General features: G+C 36.0%; 1 protein-coding gene across 2 annotated transcripts in view; it reads right to left on the reverse strand.

The window, feature by feature from the left end:
• LOC122816798 (C-Jun-amino-terminal kinase-interacting protein 3-like) overlaps positions 1-13,710 on the reverse strand; it is an 855,263-nt gene that overhangs the window by 735,671 nt on the left and 105,882 nt on the right. The window lies entirely within an intron of this gene.

Genomic DNA, 13,710 nt, shown 5'->3' on the forward strand with positions numbered 1-13,710 from the left:
TGGGGCTTAATATCACAGACTTCCTGTTATTAATTTATTGACATTTGATTACCGGGAAAGTCCGACTGGGTAGAAGCCCATTTTCAGTGTAGGCCCAGGGAAAAAAACTCCAAGATAATTAAATAACAGACCATCCCAAAAGATACAAGCTCTTCATATATTGAAGACATGAAGATTCTTGTGTTTGCTTTCTGATTACCACTCTCTTCATATTATTTAATATACAGTCCACTTAATTAACAACCTTTAGTACTTCAACCTACTAATTATATCTGAGTTCACTTTGAGCCTTAACAGCAAACATTGCTCTGATTATTTTCTTGTGTTTATCCTTTACAAAGCACAAATACACATGTGACTATTACTAACCATAGCATTATCCCAGTGTTAGGTATCAACAAAGTATTTCTGTACCTGTTATATATCCCTGCAATAATTCCCCATCTGAAGCAGCTAGCTGTAGTTTACTCAGTAATGTGAGAACATGCATTTCCATCACCTTACAAGTCTTCTGTCACCCACACTTATGTAACTTATCCCTCTCTGTTACAGCACTATCTCATATCTTACCCATATAACAATTAACACTCTATCATTATGTTTTAATAATTTCTATCAACCTTGTCCTGCACTCCTTCTTTAACTTGACTGTGCTATTCACTATAAAACACTGAAACCATTGACACCTAATTTCAAATCACAGGTTCACAGTAAAAAAATAAATAAAAACCAACTAATAAATAAAAATTCTGTATTTTTCAACATGCTTTTCATTCACGTTACTTTAATGCCTCTTTAAGAAATTATTTTATTTATGTTTCCATTAGCTAACTAACTTCATTACCAAATTCTCATTTTCATAAAAGACTGAATGAAGTACGAAACAGAAAATTAAAATTAAGAGACAGAAAATGGGCAGGTATGACATGAATCAACATAACAAGTAGATGTTTTTCACTTCATTAACACTACATCCATTATTGAGAAATCTTCCTTTTAAACAGAAAAACAAGGTAAAGATTAATGAGAAAAACTATTAATAATCATATGAAACACTGACCACAATAATCTATTAAATAAGCAAGAGGCTGTATGCTTAAGTGCTAAAACATATGCAGTTTTAAGAAGGGAATTAAATATCAGACCATCCCAAAAGATACTAGCTCCTCATACATTGAAGACATGAAGATTCTTGTGTTTGCTCTCTCAATCAACATTATTATTATTAGTAGTATTATTAACATTATTATGTCCAAAGTTGGCTACACCGGTACAGAGTACAGAGGCTCAGGCAAATGTTCTAGTAAGAGGTACTAACATGGTTTTACTGGCTTGCTTCTCTTTGAGGAGACTAGCAACCAGTACTTATGTACATTTCTAGGCATCTTTTCCCACTGTAGAATCTATGGTGGAAACCGCAGATCGCACTGAAGCACTGGCTTCAGTAAGGACAAGGTAGACTTATGGGGATACATTATTCCCCCAAAATGAGTGACAACTCTGCTTTCTGCTCTTTGCTGCTTGGCTCTTGCCCCTAGAATGAATGAGGGACACAGGGTTTATGTATGGTATGCATGCAAAAACAGGGAGAAGCTTGATGTTTATTAAGGCAGAGAGGAAAAACAGATGAAAACTTACTATTATTATGACTATGTGTGCTTCAAAACATTTAGTCATTCATGTTCTTTAACCACTTTAACTACTTATGACTGTGGTCCCTTCCAAGAAGGCAAACTTAAAGTGAACATCATTTACAGAGATTTCTCTGAGATGTACCTTCTAAGAGGTAAACAACAAAAACTCTGTAGCTAAAACTTTATGATGCCTCTCAGTCCAACTACAGTAGATGTCTACTCATTGTCTGAAATCAATGGTATAACTTGAGAACAAAGTGTCATTAATGAAGCCTGGTTCTATGGCATAAAGGAATAAAGCCCTGACTATGACTCAAGTATGATTAGTGTCTCAGGCACTGGAGGAGTCAGGTGGGGTGGGTGGAAATGATGGCCTAGCCCTAACATGCCTACCCTGGGGGGATGGGATAGTGGGCTGGTTGGCTGGTTCACCACCTGTAAGCTGGCAAGTAGCAGTCATTAATCATGAGCATGTTCTTAGCTTACCAAGCCAGTGATGGTAACCCTTATGTGGGCCGGCGCATTTATATGCATAGGGGTGACGCAGCAGGACCCCATGGTGACAGGATGGTCATGTCAGCCATCACATGTGAGGTGAATGGCTAAAATACAAGTGCCCTTTTTGAGGATACAAACACCTCCACGGCTGTCTGGATGATGGTGTTCTCCAATTAGCTCTTGTTATCATGATGGGTAAGTGGTATAGTTGAGGAATTAGAGGTCTTAAGACCATCTGAAGTACTGCTGATGGTCAACAAGCAAGGAGGGAAAAATTAACAAAAAAGAAATGCCAGTAATGTCAATTTCTACTATTGCAGTTTAAAATGTGCATAGAGGTCACTCATGCATAATGCCTAAATGTGGTTTACTGCAAATTAAAAGTAACAATAATCTGGGTTTCTCTAGATAATCACTAAGAAACACACTACTAGCCACATCTTTTGCACATGTTAGCATTTATACAAGATTCTGTTTATTAAATCTGCATTGTACTGATATCCATGGCTCTTTATGGTTTAGGGTTCTGGTATCTATTTATTCATCAGCGATGAGATGACACCTTAACTGACATCAATAAAACATTTCTTCAAACAGCTAAAAGCTCCAGCCTCCAGCACATGTTGCATTTTATTAGTAGCAAATCAACCAATTCAAAACATGTACTATTTATCATCATACACAAATCTGAATTCTAAAAAGTTTACATTTCTTGGTCTTCAATAATTCTTTACTTATTACTACCTTTAGAAAACACTTTCCAAATCCAGAATCACAATGACATGCAATGGTGACAAAAGGTATTTACTAGTGGAGAACGTTGTCTTTCTGGCCCTCACTATAGAGATCATTTTACTGTTATAGTTCTAAGTCCCTTATTTTGATACTTTTTAGTGATCCCTTTCTGTATCCTTTCACATCTCAAATGCTGTGCAGATTCACAGTTCGTGCCATCATGTCTAAACATTTAGATACATATACTTTTTTAGTTGTGTGGGGGAGAACCCATGTTCCTTTAAGGTAAGGTTTGTGTAATTTAAGAATAGTTTACCATGGCTGTCTCTAGATTTAAACATTTGAAATGAAACAATATGTCAGTGTTATTTATCACATTTATTATATTTTATGTGGAATTTTAGATGGCTTGTTTAGACATAAGGGATATTATTATTATTATTATTATTATTACCATTTTACTGTTTTAACAAAGAATCCTTCTTTATAGGAGCTTAAATGAGTTTTTATGGTATGTGACTATTACAACCAGTTACAAAGAAGGTTTTTGAATGAATGTGATGGAATGTAGCATCAGTTTTGAGGACATCTTATTCCTTTTAAGATGAAAATACTGTACCACTATCTCTCAGTCTTAAACATTTGTTTTTGATTGGTTGAACAAAATTTATTTTAGTCTTCAGTCCTACCTGGAATATTTTTACTTCAGTGAGTCCTTAGTTGTTTTGGACGCTCAGTACACAATATTTGTTGGTTACTGGTTCTACAGTTCCCATGAGTTCTCCAAAATCTCTTTGTTCATACATATATCATCTGGATCATAATCTATATCATGCTGAGATTGTTTTCAGTTAATTCACAGATAATATAATATTTTTACTGTTTTTTTTTAGATAGTATATCATCTGCTCAGTCACTAAATTCTTTGAGGGCATGGAAATTCCTGGCTTACAAAGTTGCATTGCAAGACATCTGCGTCTACTCTGATGCTATTCTCACAGCTTTTAACAATTTCAAGATAGCTGCACATTAAGCAGATGCTGATTCTGGCCCTGTGAGAACTGACATTATGAAAGAAAGGCAGTAAAAGTTAAGAATTTGGAGAAAATTCAGTTACTGGCTAATCGTTACACTACCTGGATGCCAAGAAAGAAGAAATTTTGAGAAAATACGAGAAAATCAAACAGAAAAGGACAAGCAAAACTTTGCTCGAGAAGGCCTTGCAGCTGTTCATTAAAACTCAGTTGAAATTTCTAATTTTGTCCAGGAGAGGGCTCTAAATAATTTAGAGGAAAAATAAATCAAAGGTACTCAGATGTTTTTAATATACATTTGACACTGGAGGAATATATAAAGTCAAATAACAAAAGGATGGAAAGAATAGCTATTCAGCTAAGCTGATAAAACTTCAGAAAATCAGAGAACGAAATGGAGACAAGACTGGTTGAATATAAAGAACTGGTTCAAAAACAGAGTCAGAAGACACAGCATGCAAAGAAAACCTGAGATTTTCTGCTATTCCAGAGAAACTGGAAGGAAGAGATTACATTAAATTAATGTTATGACAGTACAAATAGAGGGTCAGCCCAGGTTGGAAGGTTTGGAGACAAAGCCAGAGAGGCAAGATTACATTGGTTTGGACATGTGCTGAGGAGGGATGCTGGGTATATTGGGAAAAAGATGCTAAGGATGAAGCTGCCAGGTAACAGGAAAAGAGGAAGGCCTAAGATAAGGTTTATGGATGTGGTGAGAGAGGACATGCAGGAGGTTGGTGTGACAGAGCAAGATGCAGAGGACAGGAAGAAATGGAAACAGTTGATCTGCTGTGGCGACCCCGAACGGGAGCAGCCGAAAGAAGAAGAAGAAGAAGACAGTACAAATAAGCAACTGGACTGGTATTCAACAGAAAGATTTCTTAACTGAGAGGGCACATTGTGTGTATACTCCAAATCTGGCCATGAGAAAGCAGGCAAGACATATATTACTACAGATGAGAGAGCTCCTCCTGCCAAAACTGTGGCAGAAGGGAAAATATTAAAAACTGAGAACAGAGTGTTTGAGGGAAATTATTATTCTCTACATACCAGGCAGAAGAACAAGTTTTCTCACTGCAATGAGGGAATATCAAGACACAAGTGTGAGATTCAAGTTGCTATATCCAGCTGTCTTTAGAATATTTTTTCCTAGAGGATCAAAGACATGTTTGGATGAAGAATATCAAAAGAAGGAAAGAAAAAAAAATCAAATGTACTACAGAAATTTAAAACTTCAAGGCTGACTTTGTTGAATTTAATTCTGAACTCACAGGGTGGAACTGGTAGACTGAAATGGAATGTATAGACCCGAGGAATACTGGTACATTTTCTAAAAAAAAAAAAAAAAATAGAATCTCTGATTGATAATTAAGTGCCAATGGTTAATAATGGCAGTAGTGGGAAAAATATCCGTTGTGGTGGACAGATTAAATATGTTACAGAATAAAAAGTATTCATGGCAATTATTTAAAACTTCCTAGTAAAGTAATTAATAGATTATATCATATGATTAAAACCACTTTCAGGAAGGAAGTATAATGATCTAAAATAAGTTATGAGGTAAAATGTGCTGAATATACTAGCAGTAACTATAAAGCATAATTTAATAATTTCAGGGAATATGGCAAAGATAAAAAAAAAAAAATCACACACTGCTATTATTGTAAATGGAACATTACCAACAGCGGATTATTAGCAAGCATATCTGTTAATAAAGCTTAAATAAAAGTTCAGTATTGGGTGGTTCAAAAGATATACCTATTATTTATAACTGCAATGAAGTTTGCTTAGTAATTTCTGAGGATAGTGCTCAAGAAACTATAAACATGATTAAATCTAGCTCAGCTAGAGGGCCTGACTGGTTAAGTGATTAGTTTTAAGCAATGCTGGTGACACTTTAGTCCCCTTTTTAACATACTTACTTCAGAGTACCTTAAGGACTGGACATGTGCCCTGTATATAGCAACAAGTTAAAATAGTAACCATTATGAAGTGCAATAACCCAATAAGTATAGATAGCTACAGACCAATTAGTATGGCCTACATCTTTGGAAATGATTTGAAAAACTTGTTAGCCAAGCCAAATGTTACCAGCTTATGTTACAACTGGGTAAGATACTTATCAACATGGTTTCACTGCAGGGTACTAATACTCTACAAATTTGCTTTGTTTCAACTCATACACAGTGGAAGCATTAGACTAATGTCATTTTCCTTTGATTTTGCTAAGGCATTTGATATATTGCCACATACTGAAATTATAAGAACAATGCAGTCAGAGAATATAAATTCTTATAGCACTAAATGGGTTTCTAACTGGTTTACGGATAGGAGCTGTAATATACATATAAGAGATAGCATGTCAAAGGACATATAAATTACAACTGGGGTGACATAGGGCTCTATTTGGGATGTTTAAATTGGGAACAGCATATATTACAGGCACACATGGACAAAGTGTATGTATGGATTAAACCTAATTGTATGAATTTCAATGATAAAAATTGAAATATCTGAATTTAGGGAAGAAAAATAAAAAAAATATCCATATACATTAGACAATTGTACACTTATAGCAGTCAACTGTGCCAGAAACACACGCATCTTACTTGATGACAATTTAAGCTCTGAAAACCATTTGAATGGTGTTCTTAAGAAAGCATATGGAGTGATGGAGTAATAAAGAACATGTTAAGGTGTATCACAAGTGAGAATGCTGCTGTCCTGATACAAATTTATAAGTCAGTTGTAAGACCTCTTATTGAATATTGCACACCTTTTCATATATATAATTATAAGCAAATAAGGAAAATTGAGAAAGTGCAGAAATTTTTGTAAGACAAATAGTTGGCTTGAGAACTTTATGTTACAGTGATAGGCTAAGGGTACTAGACCTTTTCAGCTGGCCATAGATTATTAAGAGGGAACTTAATTCTGACATTTAAACTTTCAAAGATAAGACTTTGCTTGTTACACTGCAGGATGAATTTGTACATCATTATTACAAGAAACACTTCTAATCTGGTTCATATATTACCTATAAAGACTTAATTTCATATCTCCTTTTTTCATCAACATGTGGAAAGGTTATGGAATGCTCTCCCCATGCATATAAGACCAAGAGATTACACGTGACAGCGATAAGCTAGTTAGTCTCCCTAGCTTACTGGTTTCTGCATTTAGTAAATGAAAAAAAACTGTTGTACTTTATGCCACCTTGTTAATGGCTCTGAATTTAACATAAACTGATTGCTCTCTGTAATAACTGACCAACATACCCCCCCTACATTACCCACCCCCAATTTCCACCCACTCCTTCTTACTCTACTATTATACTTCCAACAAATTTCACCTGTGATACCCATTCCATAACCCTCCCTAAACAACTTTACTATCACAGAAACATTCCTCTTTCTATTTTCCTGTTTCCCAACTTCCATCTAACAGCAACATTCACAACAACTTTCTCCCACCTGTACTGCTTTGACCTCATACTCAGACTGCTCATCCAAAGTACCTATTATTCTACAGTTCAACTTCTATTTTCCTCAAATAAACCCTCACTACTTCCTATTTTAACAACATCCTCATACTCTACTGTTTCAAACCCCTGTATTTCTTGAGGTACACACTTGACATGCTAAGTGTGTACCTTAAAACAGTAGCCAATAGCATTGTCTATCCTGTCTCAATCATTATAAATAAGTCAATCCAGGAATCCCACTTCCCTCCCATCTCTCTCTGGAAAAAATCAAACATTATTCCTCTACACAAAGGAAGAAATTCAACAGACTTCACTAACTTTAAACCTACAACAATCGTATTCCCCTCTCCAAAATACTTGAAAATGTATTCAAAAATAATTGCTAAACTACCTCCTGCAGGAAGAACTCTATCCCCCACACATCACAACCTCCATCCCTCCAAAAAGTACTAACACTGCACTTCTAACCTTCACATATACTCCCAATAAAGCTAGACATAATGGCAAATTAGTCTCCTCCTTATTTTTAGACTGGTGTAAAGCCTTCAATACAGTTTTTCATAGCAAACATCTACTTCAAATGTCTTCACTAGTTCCATCTCAGCTTACCCTTCTCTGGTTCAAATGTTACTTGCCCAACAGGTATTGGTCAGTAAAATGCCACTCTACCACCTCTCCATACCTCTCAGTCACCATCAGTGTCAGTGCTACAATGTTCTATCTCTACTCCCCTCCTCTTTAACCTTCTCACCAACACCTTTAACACATCCAGACAGCAGGTCACCCTAATACAATATGCAGAGGACTCCACACTCATATGCACATCAGACAACCTAGCACATCTCAAAAAACATTATTCAGAAAGCTTTACCAGACACTAAAACATGGCTTTGTAACCCACAAGTCATACTTAACCCCCCCCACAAAAAATATTACTACTTTTCCCCCAAAATCCGTGTCTCAAGAAAAAAATTAAAATTGTCTCTCTTATTAATACAACCAGTCAAGTCACTTCTTACCTGCATATACAAAATTGCATAAAAAACTCAACAAAAACAAGGGATGATTTTATAGAGCCAAAAACTTTCTCACTAATGCAACTAAAACTACATTTGTCACTAGTTACATCCTCTCTTCACTACTTTATAGTATTCCCACCCTTACTAACCCCAGGCATCACAAAAAGCAAAACTTGAACAATGCTACAACAAATTGGCTACATTTGCAGCAAATACCTCTTTCAGAACCTACCACTGTATAAAGCTAAAAAGTCTAAATTGGTTAGAACTACTCCATCAACAAACATATACACAGCTTTTTACCCCCTATAAAATTTTCCAACATCAGTCTGTTACTAAATACTGTTCTACACAACTATGTTGCCACTTTGTCATTATGATCTAATGACCAAAAACTCCTCTCTGTCCTCAAACCAAATCTGCTGGATATGGTGTATACTCGTACCATATTGCTAGGGCCTGGAACTCATTACCTGTATCCATAAGGTCAATACCCTCCCTCCAGTCCTTTAAAACTATTCTGAATATGGTGTATGTATTTTGGCGGTGGAATAACAATAAATGGTGTATGTATTTTGGTGGTGGAATAACTTTTAAAATTCTTTTTATTTGGCCTGAAGCAAGTTCGTGGTTACTCTCCAAGTTATCTGCACTCCTGCTTTTTGTTATTCTGAAAGATTTCCTAACTAAAATCTGGCTCTGTACTTGCTCAACCCCAGGATAAACTATACCCCTAAATATGAACAAGTACCTATTCATAAAGTACACCTCCTTACTCCCCTTATTCGCTCATTTTATTACTTCAATCAGTTTCTCTCCTATGACTGTCTATCTAAATATGCAATAGCCCTGTTTACTTTCTCCCGTTTCATATTGCAATTCCTGTTTGTATTATACTAACTTACCTTTAATGTTTCTAAACTGTTTAAAATTTCTCTACATATTAAATCATTGTCATGTAAGTTGCATCTATTCTTAAAAAAATATATTCAAATTACATCTAATTTGGTATAATTAATTAAACTATAGATGTTCTTGTATTATTGTCACCCACCCCATCCAACCACTACCTTTCTTTCCACTCCACTAACTACCTTGATTATAGCAAGCTCAGATGCTCATAAGCCAGTACTTATTATACAGCAGGAACTTCTTCTTCTTGTAACATTTGTTAATGTCTGTTATGCACTTCACAGATAAAGATTCTAATTGTCTACTGATGTACTATGTTCTTCATCTGTAAATATGTTGTAAGTAATTGCTATGTAAATGTAACTACTGTCTGTTTATTTTAACTGTGGAGCTTTTCTCCCCGGGCCTCCGCTGAAAATGGACCTATGCCCAGTCGGACACTCCCGGTCAACAAATATAAATAAATAAATAAATAAATAAATAAATAAAATATTTCTGAAGACTATAAAATTATTGCTCTAAAATGCGTTTCTAATACTTTGGCACTTTTCTCCCTAAGTCTCTACTGAAAATGGGTACATACCCAGTAGGACCTTCCTGGTACTCAAATGTCAATAAATAAATGAAGGTGAGCAGTGACTTTGGTCACATTTGAAAGACTGACAGACATCTGGTTTGAATGTTTGTAGAACAAAAAAATAGCACCAATGTTGCGAGTCCACTTACTCCTTTATTGTCACCAAATAGTATGAAAAGTTAAGCGCTTTCGTCAATGAAACCTTGACTTCATCAGAACTATTAAAAAGTCACACAATACAGTCTTAAATATCATAAAAAATCCAGTGATTGGTGAATAAATGTCACAAGATCAATAAACTAATTGAAGCAAAGCCATTCTTAAAGAAAGACTTGTTCTAAAAAACAAAATAACAATACAATTTATAAAAAGTTTCTCCCAACATGAAAGTAACATTTGAAATCTAAATAGTACAACATTAAAATATTTAACAAAAATAGAACCATTGACCATTGTTATATTTTAAATAAAGCTGTTAAATAAAATAAAAAAATGTTTATATTTTTAAACAGCTTCTGCTTTTTCTTTTAAAATAGGGTGAATACTCAAATAACCGTTTAGACCAGGGGAAAGATTTGCAGCCAACCTCAGTTGCCACATAAGCTCCTTCTTATGTTTGTAGCTCTGACTTTAGTTGATAGAAGCTTTTGAATAGCCAATAACATTGGCTTTGAGTTTGTTATAACAATATTGAACACTGAAAAAAAGGGTTTGGTCAGCAAACAGTGAGCTAGCAATCTGAAGGGAATCCTTCTCATTCTTTTGACAATAACAAAGCCCACAGAGAGAATTTGTCAGTAAAACCTTTTCCACTGCACAAAAGGAAAATGTTCGAGTGACAGAAAAAAAGTACAGGAGCTGCCCAGAAGTATAAGGAGTACTCTGGAAATGAACTAGAAAACTGCTGTTGGACAGTCAAGATGATAAGAAAGTCCAGCAATAATGTAAAATTAGTGAATAAACTGGAAAACTGTAAAGTTTCACTTCCATTAGATGCAGTTTAGACAAGAATTATTTGTTTTTGCAAGAAGTGGTGACTGAAAAAAGACTGGATGTTTGTTAGTTATGTTAAACTGGTGGGAGGACTCTAAAGCATAATCTCCACTTTGTTGCAACAAAAGTAAGGAAGTAATTGTAAGCAAAAAAAAGTTTACATTTTTATTAATATATGTATAATAAATTTCCTGATTTTAATGGCATGCTTTATGCTAAAGCAGTTCTGTATAATCTGAAGAGATATTTTACATGTGACATCTAGAGGTGAAGCCTTTGCTAATCAAGTGTGCTATGCAGAAAGCCTTCCTTACTACAGTATACACATGGTGGTCAAAGTTAAGGTCACAGTCTATTTATAATCCCAGATCCCTTACCACTTTGTAGGTACATAGGGCATTGTTGTTAATTTGATAGTGTGAAGGGAAATTGTTTTTACAGAAGGGAATGATGATGCACTTCTTTGCATTTAGTTTGAGACCGTGGCTAAGACATTAGTCATTGGTCTGTGTAAGATCTTCCTGAAGTATACTGACATCATTTGGGGATTCAATAATTGCACCCAGTTTGCAGTCATCCGCAAACTTGGTCAGCCACAGCCCCTTAGTTTTGGCCTGAACTTCTGATAAATATATACCAAACAGTAGGGGGCCCAGCACGGACCCCTGTTGAATATTTTACAACCCCCAAAGGTGAAAATAGAAACAGTACTTGGTAAATTGTTGAGGGAATTGTCCAAACATGTCATCTTCGATATTTCTGACTGCACTGTCCTCTGTTCTGAAAATCTTAGTTGGAAGGGTTATTCCTGGATCTACCCTAGTAGTTATTTTCACCTCTTTCCCTTCTTTCCTCTATTCTTTTAGACCTTCTTGGACCACTAGAATGGCCATTGTGGTTGTTAGGGTTTGTGAAATTATCTTGCCCAGCCTGTTCAGGTACTGGACTAGCACGTTCCTGAGAAACTTCAGCACTAAGGGGGTTTGGATATACCATCTTATTCCTGTAGTCAGCAATGTCCCTGGTAATCTTCTTTTGCTTCTTCCGAAAGGCACTGCACTCGTAGTCATGGGGCTTATGCAAAACCTCCTGAAACTCATGACAGTGAGGAGGAAACAGCAGATCTTTCTTGATGTCAGAGTCGAGCTTCCGAAGTTCCTCTTCTTTTTACAGAAGGAATGATGATGCACTTCTTTGCATTTAGTTTGAGACCGTGGCCAAGACATTAGTCATTGGTCTGTGTAAGATCTTCCTGAAGTATACTGACATAATTTGGGGATTCAATAATTGCACCCAGTTTGCAGTCATCCGCAAACTTGGTCAGCCACAGCCCTTTAGTTTTGGCCTGAATTTCTGATAAATATATACCAAAGAGTAGGGGGCCCAGCACTGACTCTTGTGGCACCCTACTGGTGACAGGTCTGCTGGTTGATGTGGAGTCACCCACTTTGATAGTGTGTGACTGATTATCAGTGACTGCTTCTTATGCTGATAGTAAAGTAATAGAGGCTCATAGGATCTTAGGTGTCACTAGGGTATTGACCTGGAGGTCATTTCAATTCAAGCCGTTTCATCCTAATGTAATACCATACATACTCTATTCAATACCCAGGATTGTATTTAGTAATAACTGTTCATGTCCAGGAGGGTTGTGGGCACTATCCCCAGTAAGAATTTATAGTGCTGCATCCACTCATCCAGGCTCATTTTGAACAGTGTCATAGACATTTTATTTTTATTTATTTTACATTTGTTTACCGGAATGGTCCGACTGGATACATGTCCATTTTCAGTAGAGGCCCAGGGAGAAAAGCTCCACATTGTCAAACATACAAAAGGTTACACAAGAAGTTAGAAAACAATTAGAATATATAAAAAAGTGGTAATATACCTTATGCACATTGGTTTAGTAATGTTTCCTAGTAGGGATTCACAGTTCTCATGGACAGACACAATTACAAGTAAGATTGTAATTCACAGTTAGTCCCTAGTAGGGACTCACAGTTCTCATGGACAGACGCAATTACAAGTAAGATTGGATACATAGCATGGTGATGTAGTTAGATGTTATGATTATTACTGATTATGCTATGGTAATTACTGATTATGCTATTGTTTTATAACTTAATCCGGGTTGGTACATGGGCAGAGCCAGTTCAATTTGAGATACTGTTTGAGGTTTTTTTTTGGAGAGACTTTTGGAGGATTGTAGGGTTATATTGCTTGGCAAGGCATTCCAGGTTTTGCCAACAAAGTTCGTGAACAGGGATTCACCAGCTGAGTTATTAGCTTTGTGGGTTTGGACCAGTAATTTGTCAGCTGACCGTAGGGATCTCAGGTTGCTATATGGCTTAATAATATTTATAAGAGAGGGGATATCTTTAGAGTGGTACAGAACTTTGTGAGCTATTAGCAGTTGATTGAATTGAATTAAGCTGGGCAGTTCTAGCCATTCTAGTTGTTTCAGGTTCTGGTAGTGATGGGTTCTATAGGTGGAGCCAATTAGTTCGGTTTTATTGAGGTTTGAGAGTACAGGTGAGGCATATAAAAGAGTAGAGAGTAGGTGTGATCGGGCGATTTCAGTCCTAGCCAGTGAGGTTAAGAGTATCTTGTTTCTATACAGTGATCCAAGCTTCATATTGATAGTCTGTATGGTTTTGTTGACCTGTAGGTCAAATTTGATATTATTGTCTATGATAACCCCTAGATGTTTAGTGTGTTGATCTGGGGAGATAGTGGAGCCATTGTTAGACGTGACAGACAATGAAAGTGTGGCAGATCTACTAGTGAGGGTGAAGAGTAGAAGATTAGTTTTATTGGGGTT

Source organism: Protopterus annectens, chromosome 12.part0 (assembly GCF_019279795.1).
Source record: "Protopterus annectens isolate FY-2018-M chromosome 12.part0, PAN1.0, whole genome shotgun sequence".
Lineage (NCBI taxonomy): Eukaryota > Metazoa > Chordata > Ceratodontiformes > Protopteridae > Protopterus > Protopterus annectens.